The sequence below is a fragment of the Mus musculus genome, chromosome 15, assembly GCF_000001635.26.
Source record: "Mus musculus strain C57BL/6J chromosome 15, GRCm38.p6 C57BL/6J".
Classification (NCBI taxonomy): domain Eukaryota; kingdom Metazoa; phylum Chordata; class Mammalia; order Rodentia; family Muridae; genus Mus; species Mus musculus.
Window position 1 is genome coordinate 58,278,423 of NC_000081.6, and position 13,363 is coordinate 58,291,785.

Sequence of the window (13,363 nt, forward strand, 5' to 3'; positions counted from 1 at the left end):
TAGGGTGCATGTGTGCTATAATCCCTCTGTGATAAATCTTAGGTAAAGACTTGCTGGGTTGTGACTATAAATCCATAACTTTGCATGTAAATTGTTCCCCACTTTTTATGTTTTGGCACTCTTCCAGTAGATTAATACTTTTATGGTCTCTCTTCAAGGTCATCAGCTGCTTCCACATTGCCAGGACTGGGGTCTCTTCTACTTTCCATCCTAACTCATGAGTAATGTTTGATGTCATTGGCCCTTCGAAGTGCAGACTCCTCAAACGGATCTCGGTGGCTTCTTTGGCCTGTTTACAACATTGATTTCCCTTCCTCATGAGCATTGACGTGGCCCAGGGTCAACCCCAAGATTTCTATTTTATTTGTGTACATTCTTAGGCCTTCTCCTCTGTATCCTGACTTTGGACACCACCTAAGTGCTGACGACTCTTAATTTTGTGTTTTCATCCCTGTGATGGCTACTTTGGTTGTCACCTTGGCTTCAGCTGGTGTTAACTGTAACCCAAAAGTGGCAGGGCACACCGGTGAGGGATCTTTGCTTAATTAATCATTCAAAGTTGGAAGATCCACTTCTAATTCAGATATTTGAGGTAAGAACACACACCTTTAATCCAGATCTTTTTTGAGGTTTCGAAGACCCACCTCTGATTTGGACCACATCTTCTGCTGAAAGCATCTATAACAGCAGGGAAGAAGGGAGCTTTTCTCTTTGCCTGCTTTCACTTGTCTTTGCTAGCAAGTGCATTCCTTCATTGGCATTCAGGCCTACTTCTTCAGGATTCCAGTATACACTGAAGACCAGACAAGACATCTAGCCTCATGTACTGAATCCAACTGGATTCTTGGACCTTCCAGTCATAGGCAGCCATTGTTGGATTAGCTGGACTGTAAGTCATTTTAATAAATCCCCTTTCTATATATGTAGAAAGATTCATCCTATAACTTCTGTTACTTTAGAGAACCCTCACTAATTCATATCCAAATCCCAGACTCACATTCCCAGCTATTTGTTCAGTATCCTCCTCCTAAAAGTCTAAACACACTGCCAGCATCTCAAGCAGAGTGCCCCAGATCCTGACTCACTCCTCAAAGCTGTACCATCCCATGTCCCTTTCTTGGTAATGGTAGCACCACCACTCAGGCTAAATATAAATATACATATTTATATAAAAATAGATGTACGGGGCTGACGAGATGGCTCAGTGGGTAAGAGCACTGGCTGCTCTTCCGAAGGCCCTGAGTTCAAATCCCAGCAACCACATGGTGGCTCACAACCATCCGTAATGGGATCTGATACCCTCTTCTGATGCATCTGAAGTCAGCTACAGTGTACTTATGTATAATGATAAAACTTTTAAAAAATAGGTATACATCAGATTCATTTTGTCCTTTCTCTCCTATGAGACATTTAGTGTGTGAGTCAGTCTGGTTGGATTTATTTTTGTGGCATACCCGGAATCCAGCCATGTTTACCGCTCATCCAAACCAGCACCACCTCTCACCTGCACTGTGGAGGGTCCTTTCTAGTTTCCTGGCTTCCTCTCTTGCCTTCCACCTGTCTGCTTCTACAGCTCAATGAATTAAAAAACGAACCCAAAAACCACACTAGTCAACTCCTGTAGCTTCACCAGCCAACCTCAGCTTCTTGCCTTGTTCACTGAAACCCCAGATCTTCATGTGTCCCATTCTTACCCGATCCCGTTCTTCTCTTGAATTTCATCTCCTGAACTTGTCTCCCTGTGAAATGGGACTGTTTGCTAATTAGCCTTGAGCCCCGGGCCTTCTCCTTGCTGCTCTAGACTTGCTGTGTGCTCTCTGACCCCTGGCTGTCTGCACTGGCTTTCCTTGCTTGCGTCAATTCAGAGCTTGGTTATTAGTGCGGACTGCTTACTCTGTCTAGTCTGCTCTCGCTGATAAGGTGCTGCCTCCTGACTAAGTCTCTGCTCCCTCCAGGCTTCCTCCTCCATTGCCTTTCTTTTGTGTCATAGCCTATCCTGGAGTGGAAAGAAAGCTTATAGTTACATGTTTATATATTTGTTTATTGCCTCTCTTTTATGTGTGCAGTTGGGGGCCTTTGATTTGTTTAGTATCATATCCCTAAGGCCCAGCACATCTAACACATGGTAGATTCTTAATAGATGCTTGCTGCATGAATAAATGAATCTGTCTAAGCAATATAAAATACACCTAAAACCAATATTTATTTTATGGTTTGAAGGGAAGATGCCTCTCACAGGCTCTTGTTTCACATGCTTATTCTCCAAGTGGTGTTGATGTTTTGGGATGTTGCGAAAACTTTAGGGGTGGGGCAGCAGGCCCTTAGGGACCAGCCTTTGAAGCCCCAATCCCACATCTTTCTGCCTCTCTTTGCTTTTGGATTTGTCATTAGAGAAAGAGCCTCTGCCACATACTGTACAGCTTTTTAATGAAGCCAATCCAACATCCCTTCCCTCCCATGATGGACCAAAACCCTCTGAGACCCTTTTACTTCTCTCAAACCACCCTACCCCTATTGTGGACTGGTAGGACCTCTCCACCACTCTTTCTTTTGGTGGGATTCTGGGAGACTGAGAGTAAGCTATGTGACCATTCTGTTTTGTGAAGAACTGGCTTTAAAAGAACACGCTCACATGTGTTTTATCTCCTTGAATTGTTGGGATGGTGGTGGTCTGATTAAAGTGTTCTTCCCAGTGACCCATCCTGGGTGGGGGGCAGGGTCTGTCTACCACAGACAGAATCGGGTCCCGCCAAGGAAGATGTGTTTGTTCCTTTCCAAACTCACAAAGGGGGAAAGAGGAGCTAAGGACGATTATTTTAGGAGATCCAGCCTTTGAATTCTACTTTAGAAGAGCAAGATTTTTGTTTTTGTAAAGGCTGGGTGGGCCCCAGTTGCTCTCCATATTTTGAAGTTCCATGAAGACCTTGTCACTGGCAGAGCATTCTGCCCTTTGACCTCTCTCACTGCACTCCTGTTCGACCTGCCGTCTCGGGTAGTGGAGTTTTCCCCTTTGCTTTTTAACAGATGTAAATTGTTTTACAATTATATATGTGACCCTTAACCTGCACAGCCGGACCACTTCCTGCCTAGGCAGGAAGCTAATCAGAGTCTTTGGATCCAGTTGTGCCGCAGCTCTTGGCCTTTGCCTGTGTGCTTTTGCCTGGAATCCCCTTTCCCTTCCATGGGGGCGCATCTTCATCCTTCAGGGCCAAGGTTACCTTAAATGCATTTTGCTCATTTTGCTAAAACATCTACCCTAAAGGGCCTGTGGGGCCTGAACTCAATCTGTGTGCAGCTCTCTAAGCTTTGACTGTGTGCTGAGGCTAGGTTGGATTCCTTCTTTTCCCTCCTTCCCTTGCTCCCTCTTTTTCGCTCTTTCATTTCTCCCTTTTTCCATCCTTTTCTCTCTCTCCCTCTCTCCCTCCCTCCCTCCCTCCCTCCCTCCCTCCCTCCCTCCCTCCCTCCCTCTCCCCCTTTCCTTTTAACTTAAGAATTTTGAACATGCCAAGCAAGGACCACAGAGCTATATCTCCACCTCAATTTTACCTTAAAAAACCATATATATATATGAGAGAGAGAGAAAGAGAGATTGATTCACTAAGTTGCCCAAGTTGGCCTCGAATTAAGTCTCTAACCAAGGGAGGCCCTAGGTTTGTAATCCTCCTGTCTCAGTTCCCAGAATTGTTAGAATTATAGGCCCAGCTATAGGGAATATTTTCTAGTTTGTGGTCCCTAAAGCAGGAATCATTTCCATTTTCCCTCTAAAAGTGTCCTGGAGACGTAGCTGAAGATCTGTAGCCGCAACTCTCATTTTGTTTACTTCTCGGGAACGTCCTGAGTCCTGCCCTCCCTGGGCAGAGGTGGCCTTTACTTCTGTGCTTCTTTGCTGCCTGCTTGGTCCTTGGTGAGCGTCCTGAGCTGTGCGCCCTGGTCTGACCTGTGTCTGCCTTCTTCATCCCGACATTCCCAGCTCCTCCAGTGTTGAAAACAATTGGGAGTATATTTATTGGTGGAGGTAATACAGATTCTGACTAGCCCTGGACCTTTGGCTCTGTTCAGCCCCTGTTGCTGATGCAGCCTACTTGACTGCTTGTCTATCCACCTGTCCGCCCATCTACATGGGGAGCCAGCTGCTTCCTGTTCCAGACCTGCTCCTCACTCCAAACCCTGCTTGGATTTTCGCCTCATGGAACCGTATGACATCACTCCTAAACCTGCCTCCTGCTTCTCTAGCAACTGTTCCCACCCAGCTCTGGTTTAATTCATTATGTTATCAATCCAGACTCTTTCCCAGCACATCGACCCCTTCTGAAAGCCTTTGCACTCTGCTGCAAAGTACTTAAATTGCATTTATTCTCTGACCTGTAACACACACACACACACACACACACACACACACACACAGATTTATTACTATATGTTGTGCGAGATGAGAGGTAACTATGATTAAATAAAAGAACTTGCATTTGCCTCAGCAGGATTGCCAAGGTAGGGGAGGTGGACTATATGTCAAATTCCTATCATTGAAACTGCTGGACCTTCTGGATTTCTTGTTTTCAATACACAGACTTGTTCATCTGTTCCTGGCACAGTGCACTCAAGACGTCCTTACCCAGTGGGTTTTCCCCAGTGTTAGCATCTTCCATTGTCTTACTTCTGCCCCAGGCTTGAGGCATCAGGGACTCCTCCCCTTTTGACCCAGGACCTCTTTAACAGGTACTCACAAATGGCTTGAGCTGCAAAACACTCACTCCTCCTTTGCACCTACAAAGATAACTTCATTCCAGACATTTTGAATCTGGCATATCAGGACAGGCTGCTGCTTAGCTCTGCATGCTGCCATGCTAATCACTCAAGAAGTGTCTGAGAACTGGTGCTATCAACCCTATCTTATCCCCTCTGGTCACTGACAGCAAATAGATACAAGCAACAGGCACCATACTGTCAGCTCTTACAATGTCCTGTTCCAGACAGGCCCCCAACAGGCGCTTGAGTCCACAGTCACTGTCCTAAGCCTGCACTGAGGTCACCTTGGTATCCAGGAAAAGAAGAGCTTTGTAGACATGTCCCCCTATGCTCAGGTCACTCCCACAAGCAAGAGAATCGTCTCACAGGAACTTGCTTGTCCCCTCAAGCAGCAGGACTTCTGATCCCCTTGCAGAGCCAGAGTTAAGAATCAACTAGACTGCATTCTGACTAAGACTGCTTAGTTATTCACTCCTCTTCTCCCCCCACCCCTCTCCAGTATTCCTCTGTTTAAACCTAGAGCTCAGGTCAGCCCTGCAAAAATGGGTTGAAATGTGTACTCTCTGTCTTTGTGGTATAGCTTAGCGCTGTTGATTGAAATCCTTTCCTGCCTCTTCACCATGGCTTGCGCTTTCTTTCTCTGAGGGACGTAGCTGGAGCTCAGAAATTGAAACACCCCAGAGCTGGATCTCTGGTTATAGTTGCTCGATGTGCCTCAGTGAACTATGGGTGGTCATGGTCCTACAATCTGTACTTTTTTGGTTGTAGGCATGAGGGTTTGTCTAAAGGCTACTAACACCAACCTTCTAAATGACTGAAAATGAAGCTTAGATCAGACCCTGCTCACAGTTATATTGTTTGTGACAAACAGTGGCGTCTACACTGTGGCTTGCCCTGATAGACTTCATTTTATAACTAGCCTTTGACTCAGTTTTGAGGCTAGAAGATGACTCCGTGTCTGGCTGTGGTTATCTGGAGCATGGATTGAGAAGTCAGCGTCACACTGCTGAGATGAAACTGCCCAGGGATATAGTGACCTGAGCAGAGCCATTCCAATCTGTTTCTGGAAGCATGGCGTCATCACCAAAGCAGGAGACAGCATCCATACATCAGCCTGGAAGACAACACTTCCAGCACGTGTTTCGCTAGGGAGGGATGAGGGAAGAGCTAGGCGGAGGCCAATTGTGAGGAGTTACAAGGAGCTTCTATTCTGTGTCCTTGCTATCATTGGGGCCCTGTTGTGCTCTTAAGATAGGGTAGATGGGTAAATAAATATAAATGGCATATTGGACTAATATGCTAAAAATACTAAAAATGTTAGAGTATCACCACATCCATTCTATAGTGAGGGAAAGTGCCCAGAGGCCACTCAAGGATTTAATTGTTTTGTGGTGTATCCTCAAAGACACAGGTCACCTATTGAGTTGGCTGGGTGGGTGAAGGTGTATTAGCAGACACCTAAGTCTGACCCTAGGGCTTTCTGATTGAGAAAAGGAGTTTAATGAAGAGAAGGGGAGAAGGGGAGAAGGGGAGAAGGGGAGAAGGGGAGAAGGGGAGAAGGGGAGAAGGGGAGAAGGGGAGAAGGGGAGAAGGGAAGGGAGTCCTATGCCCTCTCTGTGAAGAAGTTGATGAGAAACTTGGTATATGCCACCCTGTAGGAATGAAAGTAGGTTTTCCTGTCCAAAGGAACTGCCTTTCCTTAAACTCCAAAAGGCAGATCGCATATCCAGAAATAAGCTCCACCTGGACTCTGGGAGGATCTCTATTGGTTGAATAAAAGCCAGGGATGCTCATGAACCTGTAAAAACTGGTTCCCATCTTCGAAAAGGAGTAATTTCATCCTGGCTATCTTGGAGGGTTTTCAGATACCTTCACAGGTAGTGCTTTCAATACTTCCATGAGGTGCGTCTTGTTACCCTTGCTCTATACGTGATGAAGCCAATATTTTACAGATGGCACAACAGATGCTAGCTGAGATGACACTTCTGGTTCAGAGTTAAGCTGTGTCTGGTGTCAGAGACTGCATTCATCCCACAACGCATACGGCTTTTTCTATTGCTCTGTGTTTGCCACCCCCTAAGGTCAAGTGTATCTCTAGGTGTGGTTCTACAGCTGCTGGGCTCCTTGTTCAGAAGACTCGAGGTCTGAGTGCAGATCTGTGGGGTCAGTTTTAGAAAGCAGAGCTACCCTGGCTGACTTCTGTGACAGATTCTATAGGTGATTCTGATATCATTCGTGCCTGAGATCTTCTGGGTGGACAATGGACGTCTCAAATGCTCTGAGAGACTCCAGACTCTCCGGATACCAGAGTGTTGATCTACAGACCTGACCTTTACATTTTTACCACCTGATTTGGCTCCTCATGTAATGAGAGATGGAAACCAGTGAGCCCAGACAGATTGACTAATCATGACTGAGTGTTAGTATTTTTTGTTTGTTTGTTTGAGACAGGGTTTCTCTGTATAACCCTGGCTGTCCTGGAACTCACTTTGTAGAACAGGCTGGCCTCAAACTCAGAAATCTGCCTGCCTCTGCCTCCTGAGTGCTGGGATTAAAGGTGTGCACCACCATGCCCAGCTATTAGTATTTTTTAAAGAAGATTTTATTTTTAGTTATGTATATATGTGTGTGTCATATGTAGGTTTGTGCACATGTGCGAAGAGACCTTGGACTCTGGATAAGAGCTTCGGATCCTCTTTAGTTATAATCTGTTGTAAGCTACCGTATGTGAGCGCTGGGACCCATGGTCTGGTCCCCTGCAAGAGCACTATTCTCTTGTAACCACTGAGCTCTCTTTCCTGCCCACTGACTCTTTTAACGAGAGGATAGTCAGAGTCAGAGGTTCAAGGTTACCCAAACAGGATCCCAGATTCTCATCAGCAAACCACACAGTAGTGGGCCTTGTCCCAACTGGAGACCATTTTAATTTACCAAAGTCACTGTTTAGAGATGATGAAACATGCTTGAGTTGGGCTTTTTGGGGGACTTTAAGAATTTTAGAGCAACCTTTGGTCCATAGCAGTGCCTAGTGGTAGATATCTCTCAGGAAGCTTCCCTTTTGTTATCAGCCTTATGAATTGGTTATTGATATTATACTCATGTGTGGGTGTAGAAGCTGAGATTTGAGAATAAAGGCCTTAGCTATAAAAAGGTTTTAAGCGATTAATTTAAAGTCTCAAAGCTTATATGAACCAAGCATGGTAGCCCACGCCTATAATCCTAGCACTCAGAAGCTGGAAGCAGGAGATCAGGTGTTCAGGACCAGCTTCGGCTACAGAATAAGCTTCAGGATAGCATGGGCTATGTTAGACCCTGTATCAAAACAAGCAAACAAATTCTAGGTGCGATTCTTAACACCGGGAACGCACCACAAGAGCATGGCAAGCCTTGAATCTGTCTTATAGTTTTGACTGAATAAACCAACCAACCTTTTTGTGTAGTGGTTCGTATACTGAACTGGATACTGTTTCAGGGACTTCCATAGGCCTATCTGGTGTGCTGTGAAAACTGGCTTGTAGTTAAGAAACTACAGTGACTTAGATGCATTTGCTGAGACACTTGCTCTGCGGGCCAGCGTGTTTGAGTATGAGTGGATGCGTGTGTGCCTGTATACGTATGTAGTGAGGATCAGGAGTTAAAGGCCAGCTTCACCTATATAGTGAAAGGAAAAAAAGGACGATGTAAGAGGCTGCAGAACCTGCCTTGGAAGACTGAAGGCATGGGGACTCTGAGTCCTGCCTGGCTCAGGAGATAAGAGAATGCTCTGTGAGGTCATTCTCAAAGTCAAACACACAGTGCGTTTGTCTCTGGAGCTTCTAAAAATAAATAATACTGAGGCCCTCTCTAAAGCCGCTAATTTTGTTGGGCTGGGGGTTGAAGACACAAGAGGAATGCCTGGGAGCCCCCTCTGTGATACTTACAAGCATTTGGACTGAGTCAAATGGACACATGCATGCTTTCCCCGAATCTCTGTGCCTCGCCTCCCCACCCCCCATGGTTTTGAATGTTAGCCACAGCGCTTACAACAGACTTCTTGGTGCTGGGTCTCCTTGTTCTCCTGCTGTGTATGTATACCCAAGGCCAGCTGACCGAGTCTATGTCTTCTCAGAGGCTGCCACCTGTTGCTGTAAATCTGAGGCGATTTCAACATGTCTTTGCAACCTCCGTGCTTTCAGTATCTTATAACTACATCTGGATGAACAAGCTGTTGTTTTCCGTCTTGTAGCAACTTGCACGGTCACCAGGGACCGGTTCCTGTGCTGGGGGTGTTTGTGAATCCCAAGCTGGGAGTTTATAGGTGGGAAGTTACGGTGATTGGCTTTGATGGTTGTTGACTTGCTTACCTCTCCTTAATTTGTTGTTGGGAAAGACTTGAAGATAAATTCCCGTTGGAAGGGCCAAGCAGATTGTCACGTTCTCAGGACAGGAGCTTCTGCGTGGGGTCGTAAGTGACATCTATCTGTATGGATGATCTGAGAATCTGGAAGGAAAAGCGTCATGGATATACGTTAAACTCCCCCCCCCATAGATATGAACATATTTTTTATAACCATTTGAGGGTTAAGAGCAGACACCCCTTTGTCCTAAGCTCTTCAGAGTATATTTCCTATAAGCAATTAGGAAGGAAGTGATTCTCCATCTCAGCTGCATATGTTTGAGAATACTCTGGGGGTGGGGGTGGAGGCTGGAGGGGGATGGGCATGGGGAATTAAAAAACAAGCAGACAAAACCAACCAGACAAGAAGGCCCAGCCTACAGTGGAAACAATGAAGTATCTGGGGGCATAGGAAGAGCATGGTGTTCTTTCAAGCTTCTTAGCTGTCTCAGTGTCCTTCGGTACAGAATGGCTGTGTTCAAGAATCGAAGGGGCTTAGACGGGATAGGACAGCTTCCTGTTGCAATGTAGGAGGAAAGGTCTGAAGGCAAGGTTAGGGAATAGATAGGTAACAACTGTGGACGGTGACTGACACTTAGACCAGCCAGTTCCAGGAACAGCTTAACAGTTAGAAGTGGATGGCCAGCCTCCAGATAGCCTCAAAGTCCCCAGTTTGTGAGAGCATGCATCATATACTCCAGGGTGCACATGAGGGCCCTGATGACTCTGGACCACAATGCCTCTGCACCCTTGGCCCCACGGATGAAAAAAAGAGACAGCCTTGAGATGCTCTATGTCACCTTCCTAATGCTGCGACCCTTTAATACAGTTCCTCATGTTGGAGTGATTCCCTCAACCACAAAATTATTTCGTTGCGACTTCATAACTGTAGTCACGCTACTGTTACGGATCGGAATGTAAGTATCTGATATGTGACCCACAGGTTAACTCTCTGCTCTCTGTGCTCCACAATATGAACAAATGACCACCAAAGAGACCTAGGCATGTTGTATGTGGGTGGGACATAGGATCATTTCCTCAAGAACAAGTTGATGGACCCAATCTTCTGCACTGTGGGTCTGCCAGGAGATGAGACAGATGAAGCTACATAGACAAAGGTCCAGCCCCTCCCTGGGTCACAATCTCCGGTGAACAGGGGTGGACTACCCAACAGGTCAAGAAGAGAACATTTAAGTGGAGACACCTTAAAGCCCTTCTTATTCATGAAAAAGTTCACACTTTTAAAAAGGTGTCAGGACTGTGCAAAGAAGTCTTGTACCATAAACCCAGATACACGAGTTGTTAATCCACTGTCCTATCTACTTATTTCTGTCTATATAGATATATGTTCTTTCCTGAATCACACCTGCACACCTTCCCAATAAACAAGGGTGTTCACGTGACTTGGTGCTGAGGCACATAAACAGGGACCAAGCAAATGAGCAAAGCAAAGACTCCTTATCCTATAGCGAGGAAGTGAAGCACTGTCTTTTTGGCAGAGACTACATCTTAGTGGAAAAGGGTAGATGAGGTGAGCCTGGGGGAGCTGCAGGTGGCTCTGATGGGTTGATCCTAAATGGGAAATAGGGATTAAATATAAGGAAGCTATCTTACTCAGGGTTTCTATTCCTGCACAAAACACCATGACCAAGAAGCAAGTTGGGGAGGAAAGGGTTTATTCAGCTTACACTTCCACCTTTGCTGTTCATCACCAAAGGAAGTCAGGACTAGAACACAAGCAGGTCAGAAAGCAGGAGCTGATGCAGAGGCCATGGAGGGATGCTACTTACTGGCTTGCTTCCCCTGGCTTGCTCAGCCTTCTTTCTTATAGAACCCAGAACTACCAGCCCAGGGATGGCACCACCCACAAGGGGCCCTCCCCTCTTGATCACTAATTGAGAGAATGTCTTACAGCTGGATCTCATGGAGGATTTTCCTCAAGGGAGACAGACTCCTTTCTCTGTGATAACTCCAGCTTGTGTTAAGTTGACACACAAAACCAGCCAGTACAGCAGCTGTCAGTCATTCATGGAGACCTAGCCATTTGGGATCAGTATAGAAGCTACTCACTGTTTCCATTCTTGGGCTGTCACGAGGAGTGGCTGTGTGGTTTCTGACAAGGTCATATTGAATAATTATATGATTTCCTGGGTTGATTATCATAGGTGTGATATGGCAAGTTTGCACTGAATAATTGTATGATCTCTTGGGTAGACTGTTGTAGATCTGGGTTAAATTTCTGTCTTTATTTATGGTTTGGCCATTGTCATTTTGAACAGACTTTCAGCACAATGTTCAAGCTGGTGTTAACTTTGGCTTAACATTATTAGCTCTCACTCCATATTCAGTTTTGCAACTGTCCCATCATGTCTCTCTTCTTCCTCCCCAGCCCAGCCTCAGTGAAGACCATCATGCATTGCGTGGCCATGCCTTTCGTGCCCTTTAGTTTGGCACATCCCCTCTGGCTTTGTTTAGTTTTTATAACATTAACTCATGTGTGTGTTCCTATGCTTGTGTTCCAGTGTTTATGTGTAAGTGAGCATTTGTGCGCTAGCCTCTGTGTGTAGCGAAGTATGGAGGCCAGAGGTCTCCATCAGGGGTCTCCTTTGATTGCTTTCCTATCTATCTATCTATCTATCTATCTATCTATCTATCTATCTATCATCTATCTCTCTATCTATCTACCTACCTATCTAGTTTTGAGACAGCATCTCTCACTGGATGTAAGCCTTGTTGATTGGTTAGGCTGGCCAGCCTGCAAACTGAGTGCAAGTATTCCAGGCAATCACTACTGTGCCTGTCCATCTTGTTCTGTTACTGTTGTTTGTTTTCTTACAAGACTACTGAAGGTTTGAACTCAGGTCCTCTCACTTGCACAGCAAGTTCTTTACTGACTGGGCCCTCTTCCTAGCCCCTACATTCCTCGAATTTTGCAGTGCACAGGCCAGGACTTTATTCTTGGTGTACCCTACTGCGCATGTGATATGCGTTTACCTAGATGTAAAAGTATACCCACGGTGCTCCTGCAGGCCTCCTTCCTAAAGTCTTGCCCTAGAGGCATAATTGTTTGCGTTTCTGCAGCCCAGGTAACAAGATCTTCGTGTCTAATCTTGGATACAGAAAGTCACGTGGACATGGAGGGCAGAGGGCAAGTCTGTAAACAGCAAGTGGTACCCTCAGCCACACCCCTTAGAGGCTGATTCATCCCAAGGCCAAGAGAGCTTCTGAAATATGTTTTGGTTCCACTTTTGGAATTATGTTCCCTCGTGAGCTTAGCGTCTGTATGTAAACATCTGCATGCTGCCTGACATCTCCCTGCCTGATTTTCTTGTCTCTGTGAAGATGCCAAAAACATTTTCCAGGCCCAGATTGAAGAGAGCCAGGATGTTGCTCCTGCAGGAGATTGATTGTCCCGGGACAGCCATAGTCATGGGAGGATTGAAAAAGTAGTGTGTTCTTTAAAGAACATCAGAGTTGGTTGTCCACATGCAATTCATGGCTACTGACTGCATTTTGGTCCACGGAAGGAAATTTTGTGTGTGTGTGTGTGTGTGTGTGTGTGTGTGTGTGTGTGTGTGTGTGATCTGACTCGCTGTAGAGCTTACCCCTCAGCAACCTCTAGATGTCGAGGAGACATTTCTCAGTTTATCAATCCCCTGTATTGGAGCTAAAAATCACCTCTGACTCTGTCTTCTTAGTGCAGTAACAGGTTTTTATTTTTGGCTGATTGAACTAAAATAAGTTTGCAATGCACGTGGCACTTAAGACGCCAGAGTTTGGTGTCAGTTTGCCTGGCTTAAACCTCTGCTATCTCATTCCGCGTCCCTGAGCAAAAAGGCTTAACTTCAGGTTCCCAGTAGGAAAATGAGGACAGCATTAGCTGTCACAGGGTCAGAGTGAGGATTGATTGCCACAGTATGTGACAGATAGACATCAATACTGATAAATGATAAACCCTCATCGAATGCTAACATAATCATCCCTGAAGTGACAAGCTAGAACTTATTTTTGGGTCTTGGTGGCCATGATAGGAGAATGGATTTTAGTTTCGACCAGAGGTGAATTTAAACCCATCACTGTCTGGCTGATACTGAGCATGCGTTCTAAGTCTTAGCATCCCTAATTTGTAGAGTGGGAGTGGTTAGTGTCTCTGTAGTTTGAGAAGTTGACAGGAGGGTCCATTCAATGAGCCCAGTACAGCCTGGTGCTCAGTGGGCGCTGCGCAATCTGTTTCCTTTCTCC